Raw genomic sequence first — 8,941 nt, 5'->3', positions numbered from 1 at the left:
ACACTTCTGGCAGACGAATCATCCTGGAAATAGATCCAATGATATGTTAAAATAGCCTTGCTTGAATTAGGTTTATTCAACAAGCCTGGGGGGTTGGAAACAGCTCAGAGAATATATGGCTAAGTATGGGCTGCCATATATTCTGTACTTTAGAGCCTGCTTTCTCCTCTGGAGTCACAGCATGTGTGCTCTCCAAAAATCCAGCTATATCCTCAGCTGCTCTAAATCAAGCAACTGCCCTGGGGCTTAGTTTGATTGTGTATTCAGGCAGTGGAAAAGGCCCTGGTACAGATGGGAATATTGGGCTCCATCTCATGAAAATCCCAGCCATGTTTTTGTCCAAGTCTCTCCACTGAAGAGTCTGCCTGGCACCCTTATGTTGTATAAACAGGCTGGTGAAACCCCAAGGAGCAGAGAAATATATTTGGGGCCCAAATTTGGAGTTGACATACCGCAGAGGCTTCAGAAAGGGTGTAAATCAGGGATGAGATCCCCACTTAACCCTGACAAGGAGGTCTAATGAATGAGCGCCTAGCCTTGTCTTGACTTGCATGCGGTGCTCCCCCGTTGAGCTCCATGAGGCCTCCCCGGACCCTCACCCTCTCATCTGCAGAGTGCCATTTCTGAAGGTCAGTGCAAACTGATTTCCACACCTTAAAAAAACAAAATCAGATGCAGAATAAAAATAGCTTGAGAAAAGCTGGGCTCCAAGCATTTCCATTCTCTGACATGTCATGGACTCGCCTTGCCGATCTCCTGCCTGGCTGCTATGCAAGTTGTCAAGTGTGAAGGTGTGGAAGAGGAGTGACACTCGCTATCAGCTGCAAGGGAAGGGAAAGGAGACACACCAGCACTGAACGCCTCAACGATCTGATGAGAGCTGGAGAGCAAACACGGGCAGCGACGGCTCCGTGTCAGCCAGCAGAAGACCCTGTTTGCCAAGGGATGGGGTGGACAGGGATGTGAGCGCTGGCTCTGTTGTTACTGTCATGTCGTAAGGAGTAAGTGCACTGGATTCTACATGCCTGTGTGTTTGATCAGGAGAGTACCACTGACAGAGGATAAATAAACAGAGATAAAAACAAGATTAAGCAGGTCCTTCTCCTTATCGCTGCCTCTTTATCCCTATTGATCTCTGCCCGATCCCTTTTCATCTAGCCTGGAATTCCTCACATGCTTGAACCCTGAGCTGTCACATCTAATTAAAAACGTGGTACAAGGCTTTGCATGCAGCCGTGGGTATTTTCCAGTGCCAGGCAGCTGTGTGTTCAGCTTTTTGCTTTTCTCTATGAAAACTCATTTCGCCTTTGTGAAACCCACCTGCGTTGCTAGCCAAGGAATGGCAGATGTGAACAGGAGGAAAACAACCTGCTTTTTTGGTTCAGTCTTCTAAAGAAGATTGAACAGATCCAGCCCGAAGGGTGCAAATGGTGACCACCTTGTCCAAGCAATGTAGGTCTCTTGCCCTGGGAGAGAGAAGATGTTATTTCTACTCCTGTTTGTTTGATGGGGATGTTCCTCACCTCTTGCGGGTACCAAGGTCTCCCCGTGGCAGTTGTGGCAAAGTGACACGTAAATCCATTTCCCTTCCCTGCTTGCTGACCAGAACTTTCCATCCATTGGGATGTTTCCAAAGAAAAAGCGGTCGCTGGCTGCCTCACTTCAACCCTGTCCCTACTTTTATGTGCTACCAATTTTCCTCTAGGGCTCCTCAGCTCTCTATGTTGGCTGCTGCCTTCATGCCCTCCATATCACTCTGGGTTCACTGAATGAGCATTTTTTGCTTAAGGCAATTTAAAGAGGCCGCAGGTCAGTATCACTGGGGAGGTGAGTCCTTCTTTATAGAGAAGATGTTTTTCATGCACTGAGCAGAACATTCAGAGGTGGGCCCACAAATACCATGCATGTCTAAGGCCCGCGTGGATGCGTAACAACACCCAGAAGACTGCTTCAGGTTGAAAATGAAGTCCCTCATGTCGTGCACCTAACACTGCTAAGACAAACAAGGCTAAAATAGAGGGATGTTACTAGGGTAAGGGTAAACAACACTGAAAAGGAAACACAAATAGCACTTTACTTTCTGTCTGACTTTTTTGTCTCTACTTTCTACCATATTCTGTTTAATTTTGTTACAACATTCAATAAAAGATCACTTGACATGGCTTTCCCTCATGCTCTGATGATCTCTGGAAACTATTAGAACTCTGGGTTTGGCTTTGGTTTCCAAAAGTGGCTGGTGGTTTTAGGTGAGGCAAGATTTTGAGGGCAGCGGGGAGATGCTATTAGGCAAATTGGCAGAGCTGGGGAGTAAAACCAGGCAAGATTATAGAGGCACAGCCCTGTGAGGTGTAGCACTAGGCAGCTTCATTTTTTAGAGCTAAAACATGTTAACAATTTGGAGACTGTGCTGAGCTCTTTGCCTTCCTGGTCAGGTCCCTTGACTGTGTCTCAGGCTGGGCATCCAAAATGATAGGCATTTTGGAAAAGACAGATCATGTCACTTGGTTGCTTTTGCAACTTCTTTGCTTGTCCCTATGAATAAGATACTTTACTTCAGATTTACTATGTGATCCAACAGGCAATCAGTGTGAGCAATGCTTTTATTTATTCTTTCCTATGCCATCATTCAAAAGCCCGCAGTTTACTGCTCACTGTTAAAACAATGTCATCAGACATGAAATATATGTTGCCAGATTCTCCCCCCACTCAGCTCGCTCTCTCTCCCTCCCCATCTTTTTTTTTTCTTAGGAGAAAGGAAAGAAAACTTCTTTTCAGGACACATTGTAGGGAATGCTCATGAACTAGCAATTTATTTTCTTCTGGGTTTGACAATGCCAGGCCCTTAGTGCTTTTATTGACTCTGGCTAAACACAGTGACAATTATTTTTGTTGGTTTCAAATCGCTTTCTCCAGCAGAGTGTGAAGTCAGCAGGTTTTTTTTGCGTGCTGAGCATGCCCTTTCAGACACCCTAAGAGGAGCAGAGGGAAAGATGGTGGTTTTTTTTCATTTTTATCCGGTTGCACTTTGGCATTCCCTGAACGGACTTTTTGTTTCGAAGCAGGGAAAGCAAGGGAGACGCTTGTGGCCAAGAAGTAGATGGATAGCCATAGGGGAAAACTAAGCTGGGACATCCTTATCTGAAGCATCCTGATGCAGAAACCTGCTTTCTGCACATCCCTGCTGGCAGCCCCACACATGTAACTCTGCGTGTGCACACATACTTCATGCCCAGAGAGGAGTGGTGTCCTCCCACCCCTCCATGGTCATGCACGACCACCGGAGGACTCAGCCAGCGGTCTCCAGTCCTTCATCTTCCTCCCTCCTGCTGCCCTCAGGAGCACAGCAGCTCCCAGACCACCCTAGCCCTTGTTGGGCTATGAGAGGCCAGGGTGATGATGAAGAGGGGCTGTTTCTCAGAAAAAGATGTTTAAGCAACCCTTGGCAAAGGTCCCATGAGTAGCTTGTATGATGTGCATTAACAAAAGCATTTGTTTAAAGCTTTTCATCTTATTCCCCCCCCCCATATATGCATATCTTTCCAGGAATGGCAAAACACCCCAAAATATCACACTCTAGATCGAGCCTGGGGGATGCTCCACAAACTGACCTGCATATCAGTTACAGCCATTTTGAATACAATCTGTAGAGGTTTACAGAAAAGCAAAACTGACTAGGAAGAAAATAAAAAGGTAAGCCAATTTTTCAGTCTACCCCTTGGATGAATAAGGCATGCTTCTTCACTGTCATAGGAGGGTGAAATTTAGATTTCAAACACTATAGGTCAGTTTTAGTCTGCCTACCCACTCTGCAAAGAGGCTTTGATAATTTTATCTTGTTTTTTGTTCTTCCTCACACCGTTTTGCTGGTTTTGGAAAAATGTCATCATTGTCCCCCCAGTTGAGAAAAATGTTAAAAACTAAAACCTCCCAAATTTACCCCCAAAATAAACTGTCATAGCAAACATTGCTTCTTACCTGGAAAGAAAAAGCTTCCTGTCAGTTAAAAAAAACATTTGTTGCTTATAATCATCCACTTCTACACCTGTGATATTGAGTAAAGCCTGAAGTTTCAATTGCTATCAGAGGATTCTCTCCCATTGTTACCACCTTTTCATTAATTGTGAGAGAATGGGGATGTAAATAATGTTTTTTAGGTGGTGTCACTGACTTGAGGCAATTGAACAGCCTCCAATACCTGCCTCAAAACAGCATCTATCATAGAGCAGAGATATTTTACTTGCACTCTATGGGAAGAAGAAGATTCCCCTAAGTTAAAGAAAAAGTACAGTTTTATAAACACTAGGTCTGGTGAAGAGGTTGGCCTGAGACATCCCTGTTTTCCGGCAATCCCACTCATTCTTGCCCAAGTGCTACCTTTAGTCATTGCTCCTGGTGTGTCAGGATACATAGCTTTGGCAGATGCTGCAGGTCCCTGAAAGGGGTTAAAAACATCCTTTCAGAAAAAAACCCTACAGGTCGATGTTTTATCCCCCAGTGCTGTGGTACCTGGCCAAACTGTGGTCCTACCATGCAGTGGGGCAGTGAGTGTTGTGCCAGGAGCAGAAGTGAATGTCCAAGGAGCAGGAGTTGAAGGGAATTTTTCAGTCCACTTTTTGCCCACCATTGGTACCCATCTCCGGTCACGCAGGACAGAGATCCTAGTAAAATTCCCCTACTCCTAGGCAAAGGTCTTAGTGGTGTTGGTCTGGAGTCATCTGGGGAGTTTTGAAAGCAGGATGGATCCTGTCTCAAAGAGGATCAGTTTTTTCAGTGATGAAAAGGGGAATTTCTATTCACCTACAAGAATATACAAGCAAACAAACATTTCTAGTTTTACTGCCTCTCTGCCTTTGCACAAAACCATAGCACAGGCTATGCAGAAAGCATTCCATCCTACCACTTCTGAGGGGCTTTCTCCTCGGACTTGAACCACAGATTGGTGGGTTGGTGCAATTGTTGGTTTGGCCCAAGGACAGACTGTGGAACCAATCATCCAGACCTATCTCCCCACAGCTCACAGGAGATATCTGTTCTGATCCAGCTGCCACCTCCTGCAGGAGCTTCCTGAGGGACTGATCCAAATTGCTCCTCATTAGCTGTTGTTGGCTCCTGACAGCAGCTTTTTCAGTTTGGGTTGAAAACTGTGCCTGGTTGTTGGTATTTGGCAAATAGGAGGTCAGTGTGCTTTTGAGCTGGGGATGAAGGAAAAGAAGGAACATTGCTCCACAGCAGTAAGCCAGTGTCTTAGCTGGAGGCTACTTCTGTTGACTGACGTCTCAGAGCTGTCTCTTCATGGTCTTCCCTTTGATAGACCATGCCTGTCACCACAGTGGTACAACTGGCACGGGTTGCTGTCTATCCCAGCAGTCAGGAGAGCCATCCTGGCTCCCTAGAGGCTCCCGTGTGATGAGCTGACCCAGACAGAGTTTCCAGAGCTTCTTGAACTGAGCAGTAAGTCAATTTGAGAGGGAATACTGTGCCAAATACAGTAATTAATTAGAGAGACATGCTTCAGCACCGAGCTTTTCATTATCTAAAGCACTCAACGTGCCTTTGTAGGGGCTGTGCTAGCACTGTCAAGCCTATCAAGCTCCAGCCCTTCCCACTGTGAGAGATTTGCCAATTCACGTACCACTTTCCCCTCACTGGTACCTTTCCCCTCCAGCACCTGTGTTCAGCATGGTTGCTTGCCTTCTTCATAATGATACTGTTCCTACCCAAACCCCCTGCCATCCCTGAAGATGATACCAGCCTCGCACACGTCTGTCCTCACAGCACCTCAGTACAACATACACTAGTAGATGAAACGTGCTTTTTGCTGTCGTCTTCTCAGCCTCTGATGCCACAGAGAGGACACCCAGCTGTGTGAGCTGTCCTGGGGAATCCACCACCCACTTTTGGCTGCCCATGAGAACTGAGGCATTCCCAGAACTCAGCACCTTGCTGTTAGCAAGGTCTCTACCTGGAGGTGGTGTAGCATCTCACTTCACCTTGCCTGACCACGCTCAGAAGGATCCAGAGTACACAGGAAGCATTCCTTTTCATTTCTAAAATTCTGCCATTCAGATAAGAAGCCATTCATAAAAAGAAAAACATACCCCAAATTAGCCAACCTTCTTTTTACCCCCAGGAATAATCTGGATATCTCTCCACAGAATCTGTCACTTGCCATTTGCATGTGCTTTGCATCTTCTTGATCTTTCAAGGAGCACAGCTGAAGCAGAGCAGTGAGAGGCTACGGAGAGGATCTTCCTGATCCCCTCTGAACCAAAGCAACTCTGGCTTGCACTGCAGCATTGCGACACGAAGGCTGTTCTGAGGAAGGTGAAGGCACTGCAGCCCACCAGAATTGTTCCTGTGAACTAAGCTCTTCCATATCCTGAACTGGGTGGCATAATTACATCTGCTGGGATATTTCTCCCTAATTTGAGGCAAGCAAAGGCGACAATATTTGGAATTAAATGTTGTGTAGATCGGCAGTGCATGACCTTTTGAGTTTTTGAAAAACAAGTGTGGATTGGCAAGCAACAAGAGAAATACTTAGAATGTTTATTCTACCTAAACTTCAAGACATTTTAGTATTAATGTCTGGTACGAGCATTTCCAGCAACTGATCTTTGGGAAAGACCAATTCTCAGAACAATTCCATTCATTATTTCAGCCCACTTCACTTGAAGCTCCAATTTCCAAATGAAAATTGAGGGAGGGAAAACACACATTAAAAGAAAAAATAAAGAGAAGGATTCCAACTGATTTTTATTTGAGCATCTTATATTGATTTTCCTCCTTTATAATTATGCAAAATAGAGTGCATCTTTTCTTAATTAAATGGGTAATAACTAGTTTGGTAGCCAGCAGAGCAGTGCCTTCAGAGAAAAGATAGTATTTAAAAGCAGAGGTTATGCACAGAGCCTTCTCAAACAGATCTTTGTGCCAAAGGCTTTGTTTTGATACTAGAAACATTTCCACTACAGCAGCCTCTGATGGCAGTCATGTGCGGGATTAGGAACTGACTCCATTCAAATAACAGACAGCTGTTTGGAGTGAAAACTCGTCTCTGTCAATTTGCACTCAAAGAAGGCAGAAGCAAAGGAAAAAAAAAAAGACCCTGGGCCTGGGAATCATTGTAGCTTAATCCCTCCTTTGGCAGGAGATAAAACTAGGGCTTTCCAATGCTCTATAATTTCTTGCATTGACCTGGAAAGAGATTTCTCTATTCACTGGGCTGTAAACCTCCTTTTTTATATTTACTACATGATGTACAAGAACTGAATCTCCAGCAGAGAAAACATGCCATGTTGGGCTAGGAGCCTGGGAAGAAACTTAGTCTCAGGTTAAATAACTTAGTACAGCAGGGACACACAGTAGCTGTTAAAACCACTTATGGATTGTTCTTTTAAATTCCAGCGGAAGGTTTTCTCATTTTCTGCAGAATTGGCTGAGATTTCCTGAGTAATGATTTATGGTGGTCTGCTCTTTCGATGCCAAATTTCAAGCCCTGGAGGAGGGCCTGATTTTTGAGACAGGTGCACAGCTCTTACAAAAAATCAAATTTCTTCTGCACATAGCAGGTCCCTAGTATTTCTACTCATTTATGCTCTCTGATTTCCAAAAAATAAAGAAAGGGCATTGGAAAAGCAGGGGAGAACCTCTGGCCATGCTCTGCTAAGACCAACTGCAGACACAGCTAAGGGATGCACTGAGCTGTTCCCATACAGCACACAGGTATTTCTGGTTAGCTTGGTAGCTCCCTGACAGCACCATAAACAGGCTCTTGAAAAAGCTGTTTCTGCTGTTTTTCCACAGGAAAATCTGGTTGTTGCAAGGGACATCCCTAAATACAACAGAACAAGTGGCAAAGCTGTGACACAGATTCAGGGCTGTGTGCACCTGGAGTCATCCCTTTTCCCTAGTCCTCCTCCACAGAACTGCATTTTAAAATCCCAGAGAATAGCATTTAATCCACTAGAAAATGGATTTAATCAGGAAATGAAACATCTCCTCTGGGGCTACTTGGAACAGCTTTGATGGAAGTCTTTCCTCTCAGAGATCTGAGTGTCATCTCAACTGAAAAGTTTTGCAAAATTGTACGAGAGAGAAGAAAAGCTCTGGTAGTGCCAAAATGTGCTACTTCAACATTTTGAAGTTAAATTTGCTTTGACTCTTCTTTCAGGTGTAACTTTGGACTTAAATTTTTTCTTTCCTGTGCCATATGCTTCATAATCAAACTGTCGGTGACATCTCCTCCACATGGCTGGTGGCTGTTGCACAGTGCTCTCCAACCCCTTCAACTCACATCCAGGCCCTGTAGAAAGATGTGGAATCTAAAAGAAAAAAGCATCCATTTCCTTGAAACAAACCATTTGGAATTGCACAAATAATAATTTTCATCTGTTTATCTATCTTTCTGTCTATCTGTCCTTTATTTATTTGAATAAGGTGGGGAGAGTTTCCCTTATGGAAGGCTGGGTTTCATACCCATGTGAAATGAAGCCAGTTTATGAAATCCTGAACCTCTCCGTGAAACAGCACTTCTACACCTGGGGGCCGGAGAAGCCCACGAGGAGGGTGTACCAGCAGCCTGGCCACGGCCAGGAGAAACATCCTCTGTCAACATGATGCAAAGAGAAAAAGTGGGAAGGAAGGGGCTGGCGAAGCGATTTTGCATAACGCTTTCCCTGCTTTGTTTGGATTGGAAGCCTCTCTCCCCGTGTCCCAGCAGACGGCCTTCGGATGGCTTGGATAATGTGCCCAGTTCATTCTTGTATAGAGCCGAAGCCAGGACTGTTTGCTATGGCTGGTGCCAGGGCGCTCAGCAACCTACAGGAAGGAAGGTCTTGTTCTTAAAAAAATAAATAAATAAATAGCCAACCCCCCACCTTGAGCTTGGGAGCGAGAAGACATGGATGCTATCCCAAGCCCGGTGCTCATTCTGGGTGGC

The sequence above is a fragment of the Calidris pugnax genome, unplaced genomic scaffold (genome assembly GCF_001431845.1).
Source record: "Calidris pugnax isolate Ruff unplaced genomic scaffold, ASM143184v1 scaffold14, whole genome shotgun sequence".
Lineage (NCBI taxonomy): Eukaryota > Metazoa > Chordata > Aves > Charadriiformes > Scolopacidae > Calidris > Calidris pugnax.
The sequence above is the reverse complement of the archived record's forward strand: the minus strand, read 5'-3'. Positions refer to the sequence as shown.